General features: G+C 40.0%; 4 pseudogenes; all 4 read right to left on the bottom strand.

Annotated features, from left to right (window-relative positions):
* Positions 1-4,456: 4,456 nt before the first annotated feature.
* On the bottom strand, positions 4,457-5,422 carry LOC149023559 (fasciclin-like arabinogalactan protein 11 pseudogene; annotated as a pseudogene).
* A 1,580-nt stretch (positions 5,423-7,002) lies between these two features.
* On the bottom strand, positions 7,003-8,608 carry LOC149023558 (fasciclin-like arabinogalactan protein 11 pseudogene; annotated as a pseudogene).
* A 2,049-nt stretch (positions 8,609-10,657) lies between these two features.
* LOC149023557 (fasciclin-like arabinogalactan protein 12 pseudogene) lies at positions 10,658-11,525 on the bottom strand (annotated as a pseudogene).
* A 1,973-nt stretch (positions 11,526-13,498) lies between these two features.
* LOC149023556 (fasciclin-like arabinogalactan protein 11 pseudogene) lies at positions 13,499-14,415 on the bottom strand (annotated as a pseudogene).
* Between the last annotated feature and the right edge of the window lie 299 nt (positions 14,416-14,714).

The raw sequence follows: 14,714 nt of genomic DNA, 5'->3' as shown, positions 1-14,714 counted from the left end.
TGTGATAGATGCACGATATATCAATATATCGCATGAAATCTCTTCAAAATCGCAACAATGTCTCCATGAAATCTCTTCGAAGTCTCAATATGGCTAGACTTCATCAAAGTAGTTCGAACATGGACACGACTCTCCATGCACCTCGGTGTCCTCTCCTGCCAGTCCTTCGTAGGATTTCACCAGCGGCGAACTCTCCAAGTAAATGGTGTCCTCATAACCTACAATAGAATCTAAGAAGAAATATATATTTGAGGAGTGAGTTCTAAAGAACTTAGTGAGATCAACATAATCACGTATCGCGCGTCCGACACACATATAAGATAATGAATAAATATGCAAGTATGTTCATAAACTCTAACAAGTGTAGTCTCTACGGAGTTCAACACCAGCCTCCTCTGGGTAGTCTCATCACTCTCCCTCATTGATTGGTTACCTCTTTTGGGAACCCATGGGATTAGGTCACATCATACCGTGGCTGGGTATTAGGTCACCACTATCTCACCCCACCATTTGGTCTGAATATTGGCATGTGTCAAGTATATTGGACCAATAAGGCACTAGGCCTGAGGAAATGTATCTGTATCACATGTAGTGTGTTACCGTATGACCTTGCATTGGGTTTATAATCCTTGACATACGCCAGTACTCAAACCAATGGTTGTGGTGAGAGAGTGTGGACCTATACCCCAGCCATGGTGGATGATGTGGAACATACCCCTTAGCTGGGATCCCAACATATCTAGCTAGTATGTGAGGGATTGGAATGACGAGACATACCCAGAGGAGGGCTGGTGTATATCTTAATGCATGTCTGCCTAAATAGAAACTTGTATAGTTAGATTCATTAAATGCATATCTAACATATCATTTCATTATTCTTTTCTCTATATTTATGCGATCGTAGTATGTATTTAATTGTTGCCTTACTGAGTTCTTTAGAACTCATTCCTTGTGGATTTTTTTTTTAAAATTTTTTTCCTCAGATTATTATGTAGGTACAAAAGAAGCCATGTATCTATAAAAGAACCCCACTAAAGAGATTTGAAGATCCCAGTGAGAACTGGTAAAGAACAAAGCTTCATGTGGATGTTTGGAAAGCTCTTACGACACCCATTGACAATAATAGAACTTTGGTGGTTCATCGTTGGGATAAAGGATGAAAGAAGGACTTATGATTCATTTATTAGAACAATTGGAAGAGAAAACCCATAAAATGCTTAAAGAGGATTGTAAACAATAATGAGACCATTTTGGATTTTGCTTCCGCTTGCATATTCTTATTTCAGATACTCATAATATTCATTTTGGGTTTTGGAACCTTTAAATATTATTATTAGTTGATGAACTGTTCTTTTCTTAGAACAATAATGCTTAAAAAGGATTGTTAACAATAATAATACCACTTTGGATTTTGCTTCCGTTTGCATATGCTTATTTCAGATACTCTTAGCATTTATTTTGGGATTTTAGAACCTTTTGTTATATTCTATTGATGAATTGTTCATTTCTTGTTCTTGATTATGGGATTGTGTGCCTTATTTATTACTGATAGTGTAACTTGGTCTTGTGCTTGTGGATCATACCCACGGGTTGTTGGGGCGGGTCCAATACCATCTGATGGATTGTGACAAAATAGCTCCGAAGGAGAAATGGGAAGGGAAGAAGTAATTTAGTTCTCAAATGAAGAATGTGGACCCCAGTAGAAGTGGTTGAGAGGGCGATTCAGTTACACGCTGAGTTTTGGGCAACGGTTTGACCCCCTACACAATGAATTGGGAGACAAGCCCCTTAGGTTCCAGGTCCTACTAAATAGATAATACAGGCCACGACTCTAAGCTTAGGATGGTTTAGAGTGAATTCAGATGCTCCTATGCAGGAGAATACAAATTTAATGGGCCTAGGCTACATTATTTGTATTGGATAAGGAGAGATAATTAAAGCAGTCTCTAAGAAAGAGGACTTTCGATTAGCCCTAATGGGTGAGGCCTTAGCTCTACATACGGCCATGTTGGAGGCTTTGGGAGAGTGCATTGATCATGCCACATTCAAATTGGATTGCAACAAGTTGGTAGCACTCTTACAAGGTCCAACCTGAAGCCACCAACGGAAATAGAGCTCATTATTGCTGATATCCTACATCCAAAGCCTAATTTCTTGGACTATAAGTTTTTGTTTATTCCTAGAGCTTGCAATGTAATTGCTCGTGTTCTAGTTAGGAAGACCCAGTCAATTTTGGGCTCTATTGTTTGGCCTGCTTCCATTGCCTGGTTGAGGGAACTTTGTTCCTCTTCCTCGATTTTGCTCTTTGAATAAGCAAATTTTCTACCAAAAGAAAAAAGACTTGTATGAGATTGGTGTCCTCTTCTTTTAAAGAGAGAGAAGGGGTCCAAATCCTCTCTCCTAATGGATAGAAGTATGTGCCCCTCTCACACTTTTTCACTATACATTAGTAGGAGAGTCCATCCTAATGCTTAGTAAAATGATGTGAAGGGAACATATATAGGATCCCAAACCCTACGGTTGCGTTTGTTTGCTGGAATAAACGTAGGGTGGGAAAAAAGTGGGGGCGGGGGAATTCTTAAAAAAAACAAACTTTTTTTGGCTTTTTCTTTAAATCATATAGTTTGTTTGGTTGCTTGGGGTGAGAAAGTTAGAGACGAGTTTCCTTAAAGCCAATTTTTCCATCTCAAGTCTTTTTAAAATCCCACAAAATATGTGGAGCTTTGTGAAAAAGTGTGAAAAAAGAAAAAAGTAAGACCCACAATTTATACTTTTCTACAAAATCTCTTCATTTTTTTTTCTTTTTCTCTCACCCCATTACACATAGGGTTCACACATTTTTTTTCCCACCCGATTTTTGCAAACAAACACAGCCTAATTGATGGGCTGATGTCGGTAGTGTTCTAAGGATTAATATTGTGGGCTGAAATCTGGGCACTTTGGTCGGAGAAGATCTTGCCAGTGGTGGGCTGAAAGGTTGGGCCCTTGTAATTTTTGTTACTCTCAACTTTCAAGTTGCAATGCCGAAGAACGAACTCACTGGAAGGGTTTCTTTTTTAACCTTGTCTTCATCCTCGACTGCCAACTTCTTCTTCCACCGTCGGTTTCTGGTCAAGGTATTCCTCGCTCGATCTCAAACTGTTGCAATTTTATGGGCAGATGGATTGTTTGAGACTCATCAGAATCTTTCTATATGTGATTCGTAGACTGTTTGTCTCCTACCCGATTATTTCGACTGTTCAATTCTGTTTCTAGTCGGTTTTATATTTTTTTCCAGCACAGATGCTGATACAATTTTCTTTAAGTTGCTGCGCTTGTGAGGTTTCAGTTTTTTTCCTGAAAGAAAAACCCTTTATTTGTTTTCTTTAAATATCTTTATTTGGTTTCTTATAGTCCATTGACAAAATTTAGGGAAATGTTTGTCTTAGAAAATATCAGAAAACACAAAGTGATCAAATTCCTGTCTGGAAGCAACAGATTTAATAACAATTTCATTTGATAAGAAAGATTTAACTCTGTAATGAAGAATGCAAATAGAGAAGTACAAGATGCGTTAAGAACTTAATTGCTGGTGTAAACAACTAAACAAGGTTCGCCTATTTGCGGAATAAAGTTTCTCATTGGCATCATGCTTGGGTCCTGTTAACATATTCCAAGTTAGGGCAGTAGAATTTTAGGTTTATGACTCTTGTGTGCTACACCCAAGGCCAGCCAAATGTAGTTCTCTTCTCGGTAAAGCTTCATTACACCATCAGCCAGGGTCACAAATTCATCAAGGGTCTTAGTGTGTTCGCAAAATACCCCCTTTCTGGTAAATTTTCCGCAATCCTATTCAGTGTGGTTTTATGGAAATGAAGTCCCAAAAATATTGACCAGACTGCATAAATTACTTTTATTCTTGTATGAATATTTTTTTCCTTTAGACTGTTCTCGTATTTTCCTTTAAAACAAATTAGGGCCTCAAGGAAAACTTTTTATTTTAGGACTCTTTTTACCTACATTGAAATAGGGATATAGGCTCAGTGATTTAGAAGCTTAGAAAATGTCTGTGTCTCTAATGTCCAATTACAATTGCGCTTTGCCGTCTTCCTTGGGTCAGCTATGGATCGAATAAATGTAGATAAGCTGTTTCTTTTATTCTGAATTCTTGTCATTCATGAAAGTACGATACAAGAAGTTCCGTTCTGTGCACACAAATGTAACAAAAATCATTGTTTCAAAGAAAAAGAAGAGAGACATAAGATAAACTAAAATGGGATAAATCCAACAATATTTGATGGCGACAGACCCTTCTCATGACTGCAAAAACATTCAAATGCAGCTATTAAAGGATTCTAGAAGAAACAAAGATCCACAAATTATTCAAAACCCACTCGTAAATTGTGATCACAGTAGACGATCATAAAATCTGGATTCAACAGAGATCATACTGAGGCATTGGCCTTAAACGTATGGGTCACAAAACAATGGCTGCAATCACTGCAACTCCAAATGACACCCCAGTATATTTTGTAATCCTCACTGAAGCATCAGCAGAAGAAGTTGAAGTGATAGGCTGCTTCTTCTCTGGCACAGATGGAGCCAAAGCTGGTGCAAGTGAAACATGAAATTGCATTGGAAGGAGCACGTGATCCACCTGATACACAGCCAATTTCCCATTTGTATAAATTGTCCTGCCCAGCTGGGCATTAACAACTCCGGTCGACATGCTCACACTGTTTTCAGAGGTAGAGACATTCAATGGAAACTGGCCATGGTCACTGTTCCCTGCTTGTGTACGAACGGGGTTGGTCAGAGTCTGGAATTGTGAGAAAGGAACATAAATGGGGAGCACATGAAACTCGACCAACTCGGTCTTCTGCTTTGCTGTGAGGGAATTAATGATCCCTGATGGGAGATTATTAAAGGCAGTATCTGGTGGGGCAAAGAAAGTGAGGCCTTGGTTTGATTTACTGACTTGTGTGTTGATCTGGTCTCCAATTAGGGTGTTTCTGAGTAGCCTGATCATGATGCTAAACTTGCCAGCTTTCTCTAGTATAGCTATGATGTTGGTTGAGCGAGAAGAGGCTGGCTTGCTTGTAGGTGACTGGGCTAAGGCTGAAGGCGCTGGGCTGCTTGTAGGTGACTGAGCTAAGGTAGAAGGTGCTGGGGGGCTGCTTGCAGGTGACTCAGCTAAGGTTGTGGTAAATATGAGAGTGATCATGATCAGTAGAAGTGATGAGGAATGGTGGAGGTGATGAAACTGTTTCATGTTCTTCTTAGGCTCTGTTTTGTTGTTTTTTTGGTGATGGTGCTCTTCCTTTGATGAACTGAATGACAGGAAGAAGAAGCAGAATTAAAGAGAAAAGGGTTGATAGATGTTAGGTTTGAGAGGGAGTAGAGAGGTTTTATGAAGGTTGGAGGGGTTGGGATAGGGGTCCATTAGGATCTGAAGTAAGGTAATAGGTGTAATCCAAGTTGATTTGGCCAAGGAGCTAATCCTCTCCCATCCATGTCCTCTCAACTCAGCTGGTTTGCTTGGTGGCATGGAGGATTCACAAAATTTAAATGGCTAATCAAGGGGTTGCTTGGTTAAGTAGGAAACTGGGATTACAAGGTATAATAACAATATCAAACAGCAGATGACACAGATATGGGTTTCCCACTTGTCAAGTATGAATCTGTCCATCAGTGAGTACTGTTTATATCTTTTAATTGATGGGAACCTTTTCTGTGATTCTTTGTGATGTTTTACCTCTTGTAAGGAAATAAAAAATTGTGCAGGATGTGAATATCTGGAAAGCATTAATGAGCCAGGCTGAGAGATCCTTGAATTGAGCAAACACAAGGACTGATTCAAGATTTTAGACACCTATGTATATCAGAAATTAAATGTGCATAAAGGGACTTTAGTTTAAAATTGCACCTACACAATGTAGATGATTGAGAACAGGCTGAAGCAAAGTTCCAAAATAGCTTCTGCATATAGGAGAGATTCAATCATGATCTATCTTTATGCATGTATAAATACCATCCTACATAAGCTCTCTGAAAGATTGGGATACTTCGATTCTGCTTGCAAGAACTTCATTCTGTGGACCAAATGTTTGTCCACCATTAAGCTCTGCTTTATGTCATATGTTAGAATGAAAACACCACAGTAATCATGAATAGAAGCAAATAACAGAGCAAGATAACAGAGAGGTTTAACGTGGTTCACACATCAATGGAACATTCTGTCTGGCGAAGCTGCAGATGTTCTAAACATCGAGGTATACAGAATCCTTCCCATCCAGATTGTACTCACCATGATCATCTTCTATGTTCCCATAAATGAACTCTTAAGAGGAAGCTCTGGTCCGTTCTGTTCTTTGCCTTTGTACCATTGTTTCTTATGTGGCTGTTATTACATTTGTCACCGGAAAGATCCTCTGAGATTTGTATTTCTAGGGCCCTTCACTGCATCCCTGAGCATTGTTGCAGGGTAATTTGGGTAAATATAGAAGGAAAAACTGTACCAGAAGATGGTAAGAGACACAAGAAGAGTAAAGGGTAAAAACTACTTCAATAATCTCCTCATAAACATTATGTTCACTTTGGTGGAACTGGCTTATATTAAGTTACTAGGTCAACAACCTATGGAGATTCTCAGTGTCCATAACCCAGAAATTCAGTAATATTAGAGATGCAATGGGATAGTTGTACTCTGGTGTAAAAGGCAACACAGTTTCAGGAGGATGAAATCGTTCAATTCATTAGAAATGTTACTGTTTTATCTATTTTTCATATTACTAAACAATCTTATTGATATATTAGCTAAATGAAACGTTAGCCAACTCGTTTTGCAAAGTGAAACTTAATTCTGGGTGATCTTATATTTTTCACAAAGGCTACTGACCAATACTGCAGCAATTCCATTCTATTCCTATACATGATTACTTTCCTGAGACAATTCTCATGATTTTTTCCATCTGTGGAACACACAGAAAATTAGCCACTATACATGTCCAATGCATCCTGAGAGAAATTTACTTCTCCGTATAAAAGTTGAAATGATCAAGTGTGGACTTTGAACAGGATAATAATTTAGCAAGTCTCTCATGTCCAATCATGCCTCATATCTAACTGGGATCTGCCAGGCTGAAAGTGATATTTAGATAAGCTGTTTATTCTGAATTCTTTTTCTCTGATGGAAATTTGACACAAAATGCTCATCCTTAATTTGAACAAATGTAATATAACATTGATTTAAAGGGGAAAAATCAAAACAAATCTCAAATAAGCAAAGGGGTCAAGCCAACAATATTCGATGACAACTGACCCTTCTCATGACTGCAGAAACTTTCAAATGCAGCTGTGGAAGGAGTCAAGAAGAAAGAAAGATTCACAAATTATTCAAAAGGCACTCGTGATCATGACATCCTACTCAATAGAGATCAAACCAAGGCATTGGCCTTTGGTCACAAAGCAATGGCTGCAATGACTGCAATGACTGCAATTGCAAAGGACATCCCAGTGTATTTTGTGATCCTCACAGAAGCATTGCCGGCAGAAGTAGAAGTGGCAGATTTAGCCTTCTCTGGCACAGAAGGAGCTAGAGCTGGTGGAAGAAGTGAAACATGAAATTGTATCGGAAGGAGCACTTGATCTACCTGATACACGGCCAAAACTCCATCAGTGTAAATCGTCCTGGTCACCCTGGCTTTAACAGTTCCAGTCGTCATGCTCACGCTTGTTCCAGAAGTAGTGATATTTAATGGAAACTTGCTATTGACACTGTTCCCTGCCTGTGTCTGAACAGGGTTGCTAAGAGTCTGGAATTGTAAGATAGGAACATAAGTTGGGAGGGCATGAAACTGCACCAATTGTGTCTTCTGTTGATCTGTGAAGGAGTTAATGGTCCCAGATGGGAGTCTAGAGAAGGCACTGTCTGGTGGTGCAAAGAAGGTAACTCCCTGATTTGTGGTAGTGATGAGTGAGTTGAGCTGGTCTATAAAGTGGGTGCTCCTCAGTAGCCTGATCAGGATAGTGAACTTGCCAGCCTTCTGTAATATTGATACGAGGTTGGTGCGGCCAGTAGCAGAAGGAGCAGAAGAAGCAGAAGGGGCTGGGCTGCTTGCAGTTGTGGGTGACTCAGCTAAGGCAGAAGGGGCAGGGGGGCTGCTTGCAGGTGACTGAGCTAAGGTGGTGGTGAATATGAGAGTGATCATAACAAGTAGGAGGAGTGATGAGGAATGTTGGAGTTGATTGAACTGTTTCATGTTCTTGATCATTTTCTTAGGCTCTGTGTTGATGGTGTTCGGAGATTGTGCTTTTCCTTGGCGAAAGAGAATGAGAGAAAGCAGAAGCAGATGAAAGAGAAGAAATTTGATGTTGGGTTTGAGAGGGAAGCGATGGTTTTATGGAGATGGGAAGGCTAGGGGTTGGGATTGATGAGGATATGAAGTAAGGTGAGAGGTGTAATCCAAGTTGATTTGGCCATGGAGCTAACCCTTTCCCATCCTGTCATCTCATCTCAGCTGGTTTGCTTGGTGGCATGGAGGATTCACAAAATCAAATTGAATTGAGGGATTGCTTGGAGAGGCAGGAAACTGGGGTTAACGAGGTACACTAGCAATGTCTCACATCAGATAGCACAAATGGATTTATCCAAAGAAGATAAAATTGGGAAAGAGATATCATTCAATAGAGGGTGAGTGTGCATCACCACATTATTTGGTAGCAACCCTTTTAGTTGCTGTCTTTGTGATGTTTTAACTTTTGTAAAGTCCATAAAAAGGAAACATGGGAAGTAAATGTGATTGAGTATTATGCTCTCTTTTTTCCACCACACATTTAAGATGGAATAGGGAGAGCTTTACCTTTAGTCCACCTAGTAGTATTCAGAGGAGGGAGGGGGGCTTTCCCCTTAAATATGTGGTGAAAATGTATAAATGGAGTACAATTCTCTACTTTTGAGGGTAGGGAAAAAAACTGTGCAAAACAGTGCACCACCACAATAGGACATGTGGATTATACCATATAAAGGTTCAGATTAAATTACACATTTTAAGTGAAAGAAACCTAATTTTGCAACCCGTTTAACCAATACCCACCCATTTCTAGGTTGTCGATTATACATGAATCATTTCTTCTTTTCTTCTTCTCTTCTGGAACTGAAGCATGAACCAATCACAAACAACTGAATAAAAGCCCCTAACAATGGAATAGATCATTACTAGCCAACCCAAGCTTTTAAACTGTCGACGGAATTACAGCCATTAGAGCCACAATAGCTTCAACATACCTTTGAGGAAATCAATCACATAATTGTTTCCAACAAATACATGGTCGGCACTAGGGACGAAAAAGGAAACTGATGATAAGGGTTTGACTTATGCTTGTTAATCAAAATGCCAGATACGAGATTTTCGTGTCAGAAAATAAAATTGCAACCACAAAGAAATAACGAACCACATGAGGAGACTGACTTACATGTTAATCAAAATACCAAACCAGAGAGGGTAGGGAGGAATTTGGGTCTGCAAACATAGAGTTACCAGTGTTTTCTTTTCTATGTTTTCAGAATCATTTGAAGAAATTGATGTTTAGAGCACAAGATCACGGAGACAACAACGATAAGGCACAGTTACAGGGTTCTTTGCTAGAGCCCCTCAGAGAAGCTTGTATAAATGTGCTTTAATTCAAGAAAAGAAGACGAAAGAAGAAAAATGATGCGCGTGCAATCGGGTAGCTAGAAACGGCCAGGTATTTGGTAAACAGTTTCAAAATTGGGTTTGTTTTGCTTAAAATGGTTAATTTAATTTCAACATTTTATTTGGTATAATCCACGTGTCATGTTATGGTAATAGACGATTTTTTCCCGCGGGTAGAGGATCCGGACTCCATTTATATCATAAATTAAGTGTTTATGTAAGTCATTTAGATAATAATGGTGACATAGAGAAGAGGCTAGAAATAGTTGTTTATGAAGGGACATTTAATCACAATCTTTTATAGCCCCTGGATTAGCTGAGATTAATAACATTTGGCACTTTGCTACTTTTCCCATTTCATATTCTTCATTTACAAATCCCTAGAGGTTTTAGTATGTTCTTCAAAATATCCTACCACTTCATGTGATACAGAAATGTGGATTAGGAGTAAATTCTATTTCCTGGGGAAAGAATGTCTAGGTTACACAAGTTAAGATATAAATGGAAAATTGAAAACCCAGACTTGATTCACATCCATATTCATTTGGGGATATCCACATTCGAAATTGAAAGTATAGAGATTCATATTCATGTTAAATTGCCATCTGTATCATACTTGGATTTTGGCCCTGGCTTTTAAATCCTTGGCAGGTGAACTGTTCTTTATTCCGAATTTTTATTGTCCTACAAAAAAATTCTATCTTCATAAAAATATGATGAAGAGAAGCTCATACTGTGAAAAACAGAAAACTTTGATTTGAAGGTAGAAAATAATCATAAATAAAAAAGGAGCTTGAAACTCAACAATATTTGACGAAAACAGAACCTTCTCATGGCTGCAAAAACATTCAAATGCAGCTGGAGAAAGGATTGGAGAAGATACAACGACTCACAAATTATTCAAAACACACTGAAAATCACAGTAGATGATCACAAAATCTGATTCAATCGAGAGCATTACATAGGCATTGGCCTTATGTGGCTCACGAAGCAATGGCTGCAATAACTGCGATTGCTGCAACTATAAAGGACACCACATTGCATCTCGTGATCCTCACAGAAACACCGCCGGAGAAACTTGTAGGCGTAATGGACGGAAGGGGCACCTTCTTCTTCTTCGATCCAGAGGGAGCTGGAGCCAGAGCAGGTTGATGCTTAACATAGAACTGCAATGGGAGGAGCACTTTATCCACCTGATACACAGCCAATTGCCCATCTGTGTAAACAGTGCCAGAGACGCTGGCATTAACAATTCCAGTCGAAATATTCACAGTAGTTCCAGAAGTTGTAATATTTAATGGAAACTGGCTATTGATGCTGTTCCCTGCTTGTGTTTGAACAGGGTTGCCCAGCGTCTGGAATTGTATGAGAGGAACATAAGATGGAAGAACATGAAACTGCACCAGCTCTGTTTTCTGCTGATCTGTGAATGAGTTAATGGTCCCTGATGGAAGATTAGAGAAGGCACTATCTGGTGGGGCAAAGAAGGTAATGCCTTGGGTTGAGGTATTGAGCAGTGAGTTGAGCTGGTCTATGAAATGGGTGCTCTTTAGTAGCCTAACCATGATGCTGAACCTGCCAGCCTTCTTGAGTATTACTGTGAGGTCTGGAGGGCCAGAAGGGGCAGGAGGAGCAGCAGGGGCTGGAGGGGCTGGTGGGCTTGGGGGGCTTGTAGGTGACTGAGGTAAGGCAGCAGGGGCTGGGCTGCTTGCAGGTGACTGGGCTAAGGTTGTGGTGAATAGGAGAGTGATCATGATCAGTTGAAGTGATGAGGAATGCTGGAGGTGACCAAACTGTTTCATGTTTTTAATCATTTTCTTATGCTCTATGTAGATGGTTTTGGTGATTGTGTTCTTCTTTGGAGGAAGTGAATGAGAGGTTGCAGATGCAGATGAAAGAGGGAGGTGTTGATGCTGGGTTTGAGAGGGAGAAGAGGTTTTTATGGAGGTGAAGCGGCAAGGGTAGGGATCCATGAGATAAGTAAGGTGACAGGTGAAACCCAAATTGATTTGGCCAAAGAGCTAACCATCTCCCATCCATGTCCTTTCATCTCGGCTGGGTGAAATCCAAATTGATTTGGCCAAAGAGCTAACCATCTGCCATCAATGTCCTCTCAACTCAGCTGATTTGCTTGGTGGGCATGGAGGATTCACTAAATCAAATTGGATTATGAAAAAGGATAATTAAGGGTTTGCTTAGTGAGGCAGGAAACCAGGGTTAAAAGGTATAGCAGCTATATCACACAGCATAGAAGGGTGGGTTTGTGCATCACTGCAGTAATGTTACACCATTTACTAATACCAACCATTTTAGTTGCTTTCATTGTGATGTGTTCTATTATAAGGAATAGAAAACTGAAATTATCATAGAAATTTGATAGCCATTTGCACTAGAGATGAATATCCAAGAAGTATTTATGATGACCTGAGAAGTTCTTTTAGTTGAGCAAACGCAAGAACTGTTACCAGATTCTAGGAATATTGAGAAGTGTATCTATTTCTATTTCAGAAATTAAACGTGAATCCAAGAAGCTTGCTATACAATGGTACCCAGATAAAGAAAGTTGAAAACATAGAAGAGACCTAAGCTTAAATTCTGACAAATAGCCGCTGCACACGGTTTACATCAAAGTTAATTGAAATACGAAATGTGTTTACAATGGAATAGCTCCAGCTAGCATATGAGGAGTTAAGATCCTAATTACTTTACCTTCACATCCCTTCACCATACATTCAGGAGGACGGGTTCACCTCTTGTATTGTCTATGTTTCCTAACAATGAGAAGAAGGCGGCAAATAGTTACTGACATTAATATCGCCTGAACTCTGATCATCTGTGCCAAGTTCACATGCACCACACTTGAAAGAAGAGCAACTGTAGGTCTAAACCCCATATGGAGTTTCCTTGAAAAAGATGGAAATGCAACTAAGCTATATCGTCCTCTGCGCATGTTAAAGTTCTTTGTAAGATCAGTTTCTCTGTCCGAGAGAACATGTATAGGCTACCCAGATTGAATTTAACTTCTTGGACACATTCTTGGAGGATTTCATTTGTGTTGCCCATACATGCTCTCCTATGAGAAGCTAAATGGAACTTGGAGGAGGTGCAATATGGTTTGATCATTGTGAAATGTTTGACATGAAGGTAAGCCCTAAGTGTGACTCAAATTGGTCACATCCTACCATGCTTGAAAAGACACTTTTGATATTACAAGTTGAGAGTGACTCCCAATACCTACCTGAATTGCCTATTATATGTGCTCAAATTGCACTTCAATTGGAGCTCAGATGGACTTGTCTGAAGTTCCTCTCAATTTTCAAATACAAAGAAAGATTATTTGATGTGAAGGTCCATCACATCATCCTAGAATCAACAATCTCATACGGTTTTAGTATTTTTCTCAAAAAAAACCCTTCCAGATGTATGTGGCTTTTTTTCCCAGTAAGATTTCTTTCAAGGAAAATCTTCAATTGCAATACATGTACAGTGACTTACTTCTTCATGTAGCTGGAAATAACAGATACTGGATAAACTGTTCTTTTATTCTGAATTCTTTTCTTCCATAAGAATATTGATACAAAAACTCATCCTTTGCACACAAGAACAATAAAACCATTGATTTAAGGAGAAAATAAAATAAAGCTCAAACAAAAAGGGATCAACCCAACAATATTTGATGATGACGGACCCTTCTCATGACTGCAAAAACATTTAAATGCAGCTATATAAGGAATCACAAATTATTCGAAACACACTGATGATCATAGTAGATCATAAAATCCGATTCAGGAAGAGATCAAGCCAAGGCATTGGCCTTAAATGAGTCATGACACAATGGCTGTAATGACTGCAATGACTGCAACTGCATAGGACACCCCAGTGTACCTTGTGATCCTCGAAGACACATCCCCGGAAATAGTTGGAGTGGCAATGGTAGTGGTAGGAAGGGTCTTCTTCTTCTTCTTTGGCTCATCAGCAGGAGCTGGAGCCAGAGCAGGAGGTAGAGTCGGGGCAGGCGTAACATAAAATTTCTGGGGAAGGAGCACCTTATCCACCTGATAAACAGCCAATTTCCCATCCGTGTAAACCGTTCCAGACACACTGGCATTGACAATTCCAGTGGACATGTTCACACTAACTCCATCAGTTGTGATGTTCAGTGGATACTGGGCATAGTCAGTGTTTCCAGCCTGTGTACGAACAGGGTTGCTTAGAGTCTGGAATTGAGAGATAGGAACATAAGTAGGAATAATATGAAACTGCACCAATTGTGTCTTCTGTTGATCTGAGTAGGCATTAAGTGTCCCTGAGGGAAGATTGGAGAAGGCATTGTCTGTTGGGGCAAAGAAGGTGAGGCCTTGGTTTGTTTTATTGAGAATTGAGTTGAGCTGGTCTACAAGTTGGGTGCTCTTCAGTAGCCTGATCATGAGGCTGAACTGCCCAGCTTTCTCTAGGATTTTTGTTATGTTGGTAGGACCAGTACGGCCTTTTGAAGGGGCAGAAGGGACTAACGGGGCGGCGATTGGGGCTATAGGGGCAGCGGGGGTAGCAGGGGCAGCAGGGGTCGGGGGGGCTGCGGGTGCTGGGCTGCTTATAGGTGACTGAGCTAAGGATGTGGTGAAGAGGAAGGTAATCTTGATCAGAATGAGTAGTGGGGAATGTGGGAGGTTGAGCTGATTCATCTTCATAGTTGTTTTACTTGGAGGAGTTTGATAGAGAGCAAGAAGAAGAAGAAGAAAGAGAAAAGAGTTAGTGTTGTTGGGCTTGTGAATTTGAGAGGGAGGTGAGGGTTTTTATGGAGGAGGGAGGGGGAGGGATCCATGAAGATGTGAAGTTAGGTGATGGGTGTCATCTAAGTAGAGTTAGCTAAAGAGCTAATCCTTTCCCATCCATGGCATCTCATCTCTGCTGATTTGCTTGGTAGCATCTGGATTTACTTTCGCTAAGGAGCTAATCCTTTCCCATCCATGCCATCTCATCTCAGCTGGTTTGCTTTGGTAGCATCTGGATTTACATTATCAAATTGAGAGAGAGAGAGAG

The sequence above is a fragment of the Hakea prostrata genome, chromosome 2 (assembly GCF_041222555.1).
Source record: "Hakea prostrata isolate BN-2017 chromosome 2, UWA_Hpros_2, whole genome shotgun sequence".
Taxonomy (NCBI): Eukaryota; Viridiplantae; Streptophyta; class Magnoliopsida; order Proteales; family Proteaceae; genus Hakea; species Hakea prostrata.
This window is presented reverse-complemented; position numbering and strand designations above follow the sequence as displayed.